At 53.2% G+C, this 11870-nt stretch overlaps 1 long non-coding RNA gene across 1 annotated transcript in view; it reads left to right on the top strand.

Moving 5' to 3' along the window:
• The first annotated feature begins 6073 nt into the window (after positions 1-6073).
• Positions 6074-11870, top strand: part of LOC123344684 — a 29196-nt gene continuing 23399 nt past the window's right edge. Inside the window, exon 1 of the long non-coding RNA XR_006572620.1 lies at positions 6074-6282. This is a non-coding gene — a long non-coding RNA (uncharacterized LOC123344684). The remainder of the gene's footprint in view (positions 6283-11870) is intronic.

The raw sequence follows: 11870 nt of genomic DNA, 5'->3' as shown, positions 1-11870 counted from the left end.
GGGTGTGTGCGGGGAGGGTGGATCCCAGTGTGGCTGGGTAATGCCCTGGGTGGGGGGAGGCACAGAGAAGGCCAGCATCCCCGCCCATCCCCGTTCTGGGGTGATTCACAGAGCGAGTGGAAACGCAACGTATGCAGCTCTGTTCACCTTGTCTCTTTGCATCAGCCCTGAAAAGTAGGGCAACGCCGACATGACAATCCATCTGCCGCTGAGCTGATGGGCCCTGACAGCACCATGACTGACAAGCGCTGGGGCGTAGCAGGAGGGGTGTGAGGGGGCAGCGAGGGTGGGGAAGTGAGGGGAAGAGTGTGACGACGTCTGTTTGCATAAGCCAGGCCGGATGGCAATGGGCAGTGACAGTGGCAGTGGCCCTATGGCGTTGTACTCAGGACTCAGCAAGCAGAGGTATGGTGGGATCTCCAGTCCTGCTCAGATCACAGCCACCTTCTTCCACCCTCCCCTGGCCTGTACCAGCCCCACACACAGGCAGATTCAGGGACAGAGGGAGACGTTCATCTCCCCACCGGAGCCACCAACCCAGTCCAGCTTTGAGCGCAAGAGCTCCAAGTCCCCTCCCGTCTCCAGCCATGGGCAGCAGAAGCCCCAGTGGAAGCAGTGGGGAGGGTTCAGAATCGAACACTGCACAATGTCATTACGGGGGCAGGAGGAAGGGGGCCTCTGCCCCCCAGTCCGCTCCCATACGTGCATGTTGCTTGCAGCTTCCTGTCCCTTGCTGCAGCCTGGCCCCACCACAGAGCCAGGGGCTGGAGGCTGTTTCCTTCCTCCACTCAGGCGCCCCCTGAACTCCCCTCCCCAAAGGCTGTTGCAGGAAGAGTCCAGCAGGCGGTGCTGGCAGGAGAAAGTTGCTGCTTCTCTCCCAGGAGGCATCTGCTTCCCACTGCCTCACGTGGCAGAGGAGAGTCAAATCACAGGATACCCCTAGTCATGGGGGCAGTATCCCCCAATCCCTGCATCTGTGACCAGCTCCATGTGGCCCTAGAGGTGCAGCAGCTAGGGGAGTCACTGTTCTGCCGCACTGAGCATGCACCAGGAACCCCACTTCCCAGGGAGGGAGAACGGCCAGAGCAGCACAGGTGTGTATAGTGCCACTACGCCAGGGGTGTGGCAGCACCAGTGAGACCTGCATGCTGTCAGGATCCTCAGACCTGGTTCTTGGCTGCTGGGATTATTTGCTTCGGCAGCGCCACAGGCTGGCCAGCAGGGGGAACTGGGCACTCTGGGGGCAAGCCAATGCACCTCAATACTACACCAGTCCTGGATCGCCTTGGAGAGCCCTTCAGGTCTCAGCTTGGGGAGCCATCCCCACCTGCTCAGCTCCTCTCTTTTTCCCTGGCTTTTGCGTGTGCTCCTAATCAGGCTCCGTGCCAGCCAGTCCCCAGAGCTATTCCCAAGTCCCGCACTGCTGCCCCTGCATCTTAGCTGCTGGTTAACTGGAACCGCTTCCTCACTCAAACCCGGGCACTTCACATGCTTCTCCATCCTTTGGATTGCAAACGCTGTCCCCTCTGTTCTCTGCACCTGGGCTCTGGCCCTTCAGACACATCAAAGCCCCACTCAGCCCTAATTGGGACATAAGCTCTGAGCGCTGCTCCAAGCCCTCCAATGCGCAGTGAGCTGCTGCTCGACGGGCTGTGCTAATGTGCTGGCTAATTAGGGACACCTGATTATACAGAGCATCCAGCTCTCAGCCCAGGGTCTCATGTCAATGTTAACGTCACCAGTAAGGCAAATCAGCCACAAATGGGAGGTGGGCAGAGCTGAATGCTCCTCCCTCCCCTGTCTAGCCTGTGCCACCCCTCCTTGGGCTGGGAGCTCATCCACACTAGGCAGGTTTGGGCCTGCTCAAGGCCTCACTGGATAGGCAGTACAGACTTGTATTAGTGGGGCTCATGCCATCACACTAAAAATAGCTGTGTGGCCCCACCCAGGAGTCAGGTGGCAGGTGCCACAACAGCCACATGCTATTTCTGGCGCACTAGCTGGAACCCTGCTAGCGCGAGATGTAAGGACAAGGCCTTTTCCTGTAGCCATATAGTAAGGCCTAAGGCCTTTGTCTGCAGCCATATTAACAGAGCAGCAGCCATTAGCTAAGAAGCAGGAGGTCACAGCTGCACAACCCATCTAAATTAAACCAATGTAATATCAGGCTGTTAAGAAGGAGACCCCATCCTAATAGCACCCACTATCACCAACTAAAGAAACGGATCTTAAGATGGTTAAAGAAAACTTAGTGTGACAGCATCCTGTCTGGCAAGAAATCATTTATCGATAGTTGTGGCTGTGAAATCCTCATTTCATTATTGTTTTATCTTTATGGTCACCACTGCTCTCTTGTTTGCCTGTATGATCTGTCTGGTTCTTTGATTGTTTCTGTCTGTTACATAATTAATTTTGCTAGGTATAAATCAATTAAGGTGGTGGGGTAGGATTGGTTAGAGAATTTTGTTACAATATTTTAGGATTGGTTAGTAAAATGATTGGTTAAGGTATAGCTAAGGAGGACTCAAGTTTCACTATGTAAACTGGGGTCCAAGAAGGAGACCAGCAGAAGGAACAGAAGAATAAGAAGAAGGAAAGACCTGGAAGAAGAAAAACTCACCTCCAAGACACAGCCTAAGATCAGAGCTGCTAAGAATCCTCTGCACGACTGTGACATGCAACAACCAGAACCCAGACGAGACTGACCTTGTCTGGCCAACAGGGAAAGTCTGCCTGCCTGATCAGGATCGGTGAGCATAGCACTGTACGCTTAGCATGTGTATTCTGCTTGGTAATTGTTAATAAATAGAGGATAAGGATATTACTGTGTAAGGCTCTTTCACTGGTAAAAGGTTCTGCAGACCCGCAAAGAGTTTGCCCTGAGCCCTAGGAATTGGGTAAGAGTGGGTGTCTAAATTAAGAGGGTTACACCTTGAGCCCTAGAACTGGGTAAAGGAGGGTGTCCCTAGAGTGTGCGAGTAACAGAGAATTTTGTGCAGGTAACAGTCTGTCTACCCAGGCCGGGACACTTGCTTGCCGCTGTGGTGTAGACATGCGCTACAGGACAGTGGAACCAGTGATGCAGTAGGTGGTGCTCTTCCCTCTGGGCCCTGTGCCAAAGCCCACTGTGGGCTGGTGGTAACATCCTTCAGCTGGGACATAGCTCCCAACCCCCTGTGATCAGCACAGAGCCCCGGGCACTTTTTTTGCATGTGTGTGCAAAAGCAGCACTGTTAATCCTAGAGCCCTATCCCATTCCACTCTGAAACACAGCATCCTGCTGAGCCAGATTCACCCCTGAATACAGGAGTCCCCACACATCTCCTAAACCACCCTCTGTGCTACTGTGCACAGTTAAACAGCTGCCATGTTCCACTTCAGAAGCAGCTGCACTTCAGTGATGGGTTAAATTTTCCCTAGACACCACATCCCCAGGCACCAGATTATGCCTTCTTTTACTGGGGTCATCAGATCCCCTGTGTCCACGTATTTAGTGGCTATCACACAAACTAGATCCTCCCTGCTGACTAGCACCACAGGTGCTCCCATATTCTTGGTGACCCCGCTATTCTCCTTGCAAGCCCCAGTACAGGGGGCAGGCTGGGGGCTGGGATTCTAGGCAGCTCCAAACCCCAGATCTGCCTACAGATCTGCCATTGGGAGGCTGCCATAAATTAAAGCAGCCTGTGAATGGTCTAGTTATGCCAGAGATACAGCAATCCCTAGAATCCTGTGAGCACCAGCCTGACGGGACCGTTGTCCCCTGTCCCAGGCTGGCTGGCTCCTTTAAGGGGAGATGAGCCCAGCCCCACCTGTGACACAGCTCACCTGCCCAGGTGGGGCAGATGAAGCTCATGAGACTAGGGTGAAGGCTGCCTGGGGCAAGCAGGGGAGAGACACCATGGAGACTGGTTTTGTTGCCAGCCTGGGTGGAACAGCAGAGGGTGAGTCCCAAGCCCTGGAAGGAGAGCTGTGAATTTCTGTTAGTCAAGAGGAAAAGGTTTGGCCCTACAAGGCTGCTGGAAACCATGTGACAGATTAAACTAGCCCCCCTTCCAAGAATCTTGTTTTCAATTCCTTGGACTGTGGGAAGTTTAAGGAGTCCTGAAAAGGGGAGATTGTGCTTGGTTGCTGCCTCCAGAGTGCCTCTTCCTGGCCTGGGGTGGCTCTGCAGCATCCTGCCTCAGTTTCCCCTTCTCAGGCCTCCTTAAACTCTCCACACACTCCAAGGTATCAGAAAGGGTAAATAATGCCTCCTGAGCCAGTGCCTCAGGTCTCTGTCAAAGTGATCCTGGATGGTCAGGGGTGGGGGAGGTCTGACAATCCTTGCACAGCCTCTCCCTGCTATGCACAGGTGGGGAACAGCCCCTCCCTGGCAGAGGGGCTGAGACCCAAACATGGAGTGGGGGGAGCCAGGAGGCAGGGGGATGGTAAGGCTGTGTTATCAATTTGGGAGCAGCAGATGTGGCCCCGGATGTGAAAACAGGGGGCCCCTGGTATGTGCTGGAGGGGGCAACCTCTATGGCTGGAGGTGGTGGATTGTCAGAAGCTAAAAAACCCTCTTAGCCTGAGATCCAACCCTGCTGTCACTGGGTACTGGGCCAGGAGCAGGACCGAGCCTCTCCAAATTGCCCCCCAGGCAGAGGCCACAGCCTGGGACGGGGGAGGGGGCCCTATCTGGCCAGGCTGCAGTCAGCATGAAGGAGATTTCCAGGCAGGGCCGGTGCTACCATTAAGGCAAACTAGGCGGTTGCCTAGGGCACCAAGATTTGGGGGTGCCAAAAAGCAGTGCCCCCAATTTTTATTTTATTTTTTTACAACAGTTCCTCCCCAAGCACGCGGTCACTGCTCCACTTCTCCTGCCTCCCAGGGTTGCAGCGCCAATCAGCTGTTTGGTGCTGCAAGCCTGGGAGGAGAATTAGAGTGGGGGCAGCATGCTTGGGGAGGACGCAGAGCAGAGATGAGCTGGGGTGGGGAGGCACTGCACGGCTCCCTGGGGCGGGGCGGAGCTGCTGCGGGGGGGCGCCTCAGGACGGGGGGGAGCTGCCACGGGGGGGACGCCTCAGGGAAGGGGGGCGGGGAGCCGCCGCAGGGCTGGAGGGGGGCGCAAGGCGGAAGTTTCGCCTAGGGCGCGAAACTTCCTTGCACTGGCCCTGTTTCCAGGCATCCCAAGGTATCTGACCCAGAGCAAACCAGCCAGCTGGCCAGTGCCCTCTCCTCCCCAGGTGTGGGATACAGCCCCCCGGCCCATGGGCTGAGCCTCGGCAGGCCCTGGAAGGACAGGGACAGACAGAGCCTGGGGAAAGCAAACCTCAGCTCCTTCCCAATGCTTTGCTGCTGCTGTTGTCATGGTAACCGGGATGGGAGCAGGAGATCCTATTAAAATGAATCCGTTCAAAGCGCTGGCTGTGTCAGGCCCAGGTAGGGTGACCAGATGTCCCGATTTTATAGGGACAGTCCCAGGCCCAGGCACCAAGGGCACCTTGCATGGGAGCCCACTGCTACTGCAGCCTTGGCCATGGCAGGAATGAGTGTCTTTGTTCTCAGCTCTCACATCAGATGTCCCACTGAACTATGCTGTCACCATCGCTTGTCCTCAGCTTGTATTCAGCTCTAGCTGCTGCTTTGGAGTAGAGCTGTGGGGAAGTCCCGGGGGGCTCTGTGGGATAGTGGGGGAGAGGGGGGGACTGTATGTCAGGATTGAGGGGCATCAGCAGAACTGTGTGTGGGGCACCTAGGATTGGAAGAGCAGGGGGTGCAGGTCAGGAGTATGGGGCACTGGCAGAGGTGGGAGTATCTCTACAGAATCTTCTCTCATTATTCTACGCAGATCAGTGCCAGGGGTAGAAATGATTGGTGGTTGTCATGATCAGACATTCTTACCACCTGGTTGCTCTTGGGTGATGTGATGGGGTGGACTAGGCCCAGAGGCCCCCTGCTGGAGGCCTCAGGATCCTGCCACACCCGTCCCAGAGAGGAGCAGAAGAGAAGTCCTCCAAGCGTCCTAGAGTGGTTGCGGGGAAGCATCCAATGAGAGAGACTGCAGGGAGCAGCCAATCAGGGCCCAGGGGGCCCTATAAAATGGAGTTGCAGAGACAGTAACAGAGACAGGCAGTTTCTTGCTGGAGCTAATGGAGGGCAGATGTTGCTCCAGTCTGGCTAAAGGGAACTACAGCCCAATGGACAGCTCAGTGCTAGTAGGGACAAAGGGAGTGGGGAAGAGCTCCTGGCTGGCTGCTGAGCCTGAGCTTAGAAGAGCCCTGAACTAAGGATAAGACATTGGTGAGTGCTGGGGCTATGGGTAAGCAGCCCAGAGAACTGAAAGTAGTTTTGTTAAGGGGACATGGCAGCACATGGCTGCTGTTCTTGGGGTCCCTGGGCTGGAGCCTGGAATAGAGGGTGGGCTTTGGTTCTTCTCCCCACCCACCCCTCCTCATATGCCACTAGGGAAGGGCCTACAATTGGACAGCAGTAAGCCCCCAGAAAGGGATTGAATTGTCAGGAAGCCCAGCTGGAGTGCTAGGGCCAGAACAGAGCCAGAGGGTGAAACCATGGCCTCTAGGGAGGAAGCCCTGGGGGTATGACCTGATACCAGGGCTGGGACTGTCTTAAGACTGCAGACACACTTGACCAGAAAGGGGTTCTTGTGACAGATGGGTCCCATACCATTGCAGGTGACCTCTATGGTATGAGTTTTTAAGAAAGGTGGGGGGGAAAGGTGATCCGAGTAACTATAGGCCTGTCAGTTTGACATCTGTAGTATGCAAGGTCTGGGAAAAAATTTTGAAGGAGAAAGTAGTTAAGGACATTGAAGTCAATGGTAATTGGGACAAAATACAACACATTTTTACAAAAGCTAGATCTTCTTTGAGAAGGTAACAGGTTTTTTTAGACAAAGGAAATGCAGTGGATCTAATTTACCTCTATTTCAGTAAGGCATTTGATACTGTTTCACATGGGGAATTGTTAGTTAAATTGGAAAAGATGGGGATCAATATGAAAATTGAAAGGTGGATAAGGAATGGGTTGAAGGGGAGACTACAACGGTTCGCACTGAAAGGTGAATTGTCAGGTTGGAAGGAGGTTACTAGTGGAGTTCCTCAGGGATCGGTTTTGGGACCAATCTTATTTAATCTTTTTTATTACTGACCTTGGCACAAAAAGTGGGAATGCGCTAATAAAGTTTGTGGAGGACACAAAGCTGGGAGGTATTGCTAACACAGAAGGACTGGGATATCATACAGGAGGCTCTAGATGATCTTGTAAACTGGAGTAATAGTAATAGTACAAAATTTAATAGTGAAAAGTGCAAGGTCAGGCATTTAGGGATTAATAACAAGAACTATTTGTTATAAGCTGGGGAGGCATCATTTGGAAGTAACACAGGAGGAGAAGGCCCTCGGAGTATTGGTTGATCACAGGATGTCTATGAGCTGCCCATGTGATATGGCCGTTAAAAATGCTAATGCGGTTTTGGGATGCATCAGGCGAGGTATTTCCAGTAAAGATTAGGAGGTGTTAGTACTGTTATACAAGGCACTGGTGAGACCTCATCTGGAATAGTGTGTGCAGTTCTGGTCTCCCATGTTTAAGAAGGATGAATTCAAACTGGAACAGGTACAGAGAAGGGCTACTAGGATGATCCAAGGAATGAAAAACCTGTCTTATGAAAGGAGACTCAAAGAGCTTGGCTTCTTTAGCCCAACCAAAAGAATGCTGAGGGGAGATATGATTGCTCTTGATAAATATATCAGAGGGATAAATATCAGGGAGGGAGAAGAATTATTTAAGCTTAGTACCAATATGGACACAAGAACAAATGGATATAAACTGGACACTAGGAAGTTTAAACTTGAAATTAGATGAAGGTTTCTAACCATTAGAGGAATGAAGTTCTGGAACAGCCTTCCAAGGGGAGTAGTGGGGGCAAAAGACATATCTGGCTTCAAGACTAAGCTTGATAAGTTTATGGAGGGGATGGGATAATGGGATAGCCTAATTTTGGCAATTAATTGATCTTTGATTATTAGCAGGTAAATATGCCCAATAGTCAGTGATGGGATGTTAGATGGGGTGGGATCTGAGTTACTACAGAGAATTCTTTCCTGGGTGCTGGCTGGTGAGTCTTGCCCACATGCTCAGGGTTTAGCTGATCGCCATATTTGGGGTCGGGAAGGAATTTTCCTCCAGGGCAGATTGGCAGAGGCCCTGGAGGTTTTTCGCCTTCCTCTGCAGCATGGGGCACAGGTCACTTGCTGGAGGATTGTCTGTACCTTGAGGTCTTTAAACCATGATTTGAGGACTTCAATAACTCAGACATAGGTTAGGGGTTTGTTACAGGAGTGGGTGGATGAGATTCTGTGGCCTGCATTGTCCAGGAGGTCAGACTAGATGATCATAATGGTCCCTTCTGACCTTAAGTCTGAGTCTATTAGCTCAGTCCAGCTCTCAAGAGGGGAGTGTCCCAGAGGGGACATGCTACCCTCACAGATGGCATGAATGAGCCTCCAGGCTGGCAGCCTCAGCAGAGAAGCCAAGGGTTGAATGGGCTCGAGAGACTGAGCCTTTCCTCTCTCCTTAGCAAGAACCCTTCAGGGAAGGGGTGAGACTGGGTCACTGGGTGGGATGAAGGAGGAAGGAGTACTGCAACTATCCAGTAGTACCCAGCCTGTGAGGAGACAGCATCAGGCTGAGATTTCCAAAGCTGCCCTGGGGATTCAGCTGCTCAGTCACAGGAATCAGGTTTTTTGATCCTTTGACAATCTGAGCCTTAATCTCCAGCGCTCTCAACCCATGGTGATGACAAACCAGAGCTCCAAATATAGCCCTAAGCCATGGATCTCAGCTGGGAGCAAGTGTATCAGCTCAGAGGCTGAGAATGGGGGAGCAAGGTGAGGCCATTTGTCATACTCTGAAGTTAGTGTCTGGGTGGTGATTAATTTCCTACTTGCTAAATCCAAAAGGTGATTAAACCACACAGTAATGACAGGATCCAACTGTTCCTAGACAGCTGGGGAGAAAATAGCCTGATGAGCACAACAGGCTAGCTAGCTATAAAGTAATTATTCAATCAGTTGGGGGAAATTGGCTGTACCGCAATCCCCATATAGGGGGCAGCACACAGCTGATTTGGAGTCACAATCTGCCTCCTGCTTGTGCCCTGCTTCAGGCAGGTATGAGGGGGCATCCCCTGTGCCAGCCCTATACCTGGTGCAGGGAAGGTCCCCCCCCCAGCATCCTGGTGTGGCTGTGCAAGCTGGCATGTTGGGGGGTGGCCCAGGTCCCGGCCCCAGCCCTTCTTGCCCATGCCCCACCAACATGCATGAGGGATATGCAGCTGCCCCACGGAGGCAGCTTTCCCCTCCAGGCTGCTGCCCTCAGTATAGCTGGCTGGCACAGGGTATTAAGGGAGCATCTCTGTGCTGGTAGGCAGGTTGCCTAAGACCTCTGAATGTTAACAGCTGAGTTAACCCCTAGATCCAAACAACATCACATTCCCTTTATTGATGAGCCCTCGCATTTCTATAGGGCTTTCTCTTAGAATTGGCCAAAATGTCCCAAATGCTGAATGTTCAGTGGCATTTGATAAGAGTCAAGGAGTGAAACAAGATGGGTTTTTACTAGCATGACCCAGGTTCTTAAACACACAAATGTTCACCCACCCCCGCACCTTACCCCTGGGTCACCAGCTGCAAAGCCTGCTGGAGTCTTCTTGACCAGCCAGGGCCTTTAGTGAATGACAGTGGGTTGGATTTTTGCCCTCCCTTACCTATCTCCTCTGGGGCATTTGTTCCCCTTAGTGCTCATGCAGCCAGCTCAGCCTGCAGACATTTGCTCTGACTGCCAGTTGACTTTCAGTCACACGGACTACAGGACAGAGACACAGTGAGACGCATGCCCCAGGGGTGGTGAGTTACATGGGCCTGTGGTGCCCGTGCTCCAGGAATATTCAGGGCCTGGAGGCCCAGCTCCATCAATGTTTGGGGTGGGCTCTCTCCCCCATCCCTGCCTGCCACCCCAGTGTGCCTCCCCTGGAGCATCTCCCAGCCCCGCCTGCTGCCCCTGGGGAATTTAAAAGGACCCAGGGCCCGGCCACCACCGGCAGTGCAGCAGGGCTAAGGTGGTTTCCTGCCCACCCTCGCTCCACACCGCTCCCAGAAATGGCCAGAACAGCCCTACAGCCTTGGTGGTGGGTGCAGGGGGTGTTTCTACATGCCGCCCCCACCCCAAGTGCTGACTCTGCAGCTCCTATTGGCTGGGAACTGCAGCAAATGGGAGCTGCAGGTGTGGTACCTGCGGGCAGTGGCACGTAGAGACCCCTCCACCCCTTAGGGTGACCAGATGTCCTGATTTTATAGGGACAGTCCCATTTTTTGTGTCTTTTTCTTATATAGGATCCTATTACTCTCCGCCTCTGTCCTGATTTTTCACATTTGCTGTCTGGTCACCCTACCACCCCACCCCCCCCCACACACACACCTACCTAGGAGCTGCTGCCAGAGGGGTGTGTGGGTTGCTTTCAAGAGCCACTCAAGGTAAGTGCGGCACCCCTCATCCTCTCCTGCACCCTGCCCCAGCCCAGAGCCTGCACCCCACACCCAAACTCCCTCCAGAGCCTGCACCCCCACCCCCTCCTGCACCCAACCCCCCTCCCAGACCAGAGCCTGCACCCAAGCTCCCTCCCAGAGCCTGCACCGCACCCCCGCCTGCACCCAACCCCTGCCCCAGCCCAGAGCTTGCACCCATACTCCCTCCCACAGTCTGCACCCTGCACCCGCTCCTGCACTCCTGCCCCAGCCCAGAGCCTGCACCCAAACTCCCTCCCAGAGCCTGACCCCTCCCCCACCCAAACTCCCTCCTGGAGCCTTAGGCAGGTGTGGGGGGGCGGGACTTGGACCCATTCTGGGCACCACCAAAAATCATACAAACCTGCTGCCCCTGTGCCCTGCTGAGGACAGAGGCCAATTTAGAACCCAAGGGCATGGAGAAGATAGGCACAGGTGGTTTTAAAAAGCCTTTCCTTCAGAACAGCCACTCTTTCCTACAGTCAGCAGTTTTCCCAGGCATATTATCCACCTCTACAATGCTCCATAGCACCTCCTGCTGGGGGGGGGGCTGGAGTAGCTGAGACCTCCCCCCTACAGGCATTAATCCTCCACCATTTCCTACCTTGCTTCCCACTGAGAGAGGTCAGGAGGAGGAGCTGTGAGGTTCCCACAGCCATTACTCCTGTTCTGTGTTTGTACAGCCCCTGGCACAATGTAATCCTGGCCCATGACTGGTGCTCTGAAGTATTACCACAACACCCATAATAATAGCAATTAATTAATCCCTACAGTGCCTCCTGCTGGGAGAAGGAGCTGTGATTTCACCCACTGCCAGCCCTGCGATACTGTTCCCTGCTGGCCCTCCATCTGGGGCAGGTGGGGCAACGGGGGCTGGATGTCTGGCATAGAGGAGTGCTGATGGAAAAACTGGTCTAATAACTTCTGGGTTCTCTTCTTTGCTGATGGTATAGCCATTAGGGTTCACATTTTTAAATGTTTCTCCACAACCATGAGGAAAGCCCTTGACAAAGCCCTGGCTGGGATGATTTAGTTGGGGATTGGTCCTGCTTTGAGCAGGGGTTGGACTAGATGACCTCCTGAGGTCCCTTCCAACCCTGATATTCTATTAAATGTGTTTATATTTTTAAAGGAAAACAGATTCCCTCCTAATCGCATAAATCTAGACTTTATGAAAAGACCCAGATATTGTGAGACTTGAATTTTAAAAAAGTGCGAGTTGGCAATGGCAATGCTGCAGGAGGATGAAGTTAACAGTACTGGCCCTCTGTTGGTAACCCCCATTTCAGAAAGCCAGGGAGGATC

Source organism: Mauremys mutica, chromosome 11 (assembly GCF_020497125.1).
Source record: "Mauremys mutica isolate MM-2020 ecotype Southern chromosome 11, ASM2049712v1, whole genome shotgun sequence".
NCBI classification, from domain to species: domain Eukaryota; kingdom Metazoa; phylum Chordata; order Testudines; family Geoemydidae; genus Mauremys; species Mauremys mutica.
This window is presented reverse-complemented; position numbering and strand designations above follow the sequence as displayed.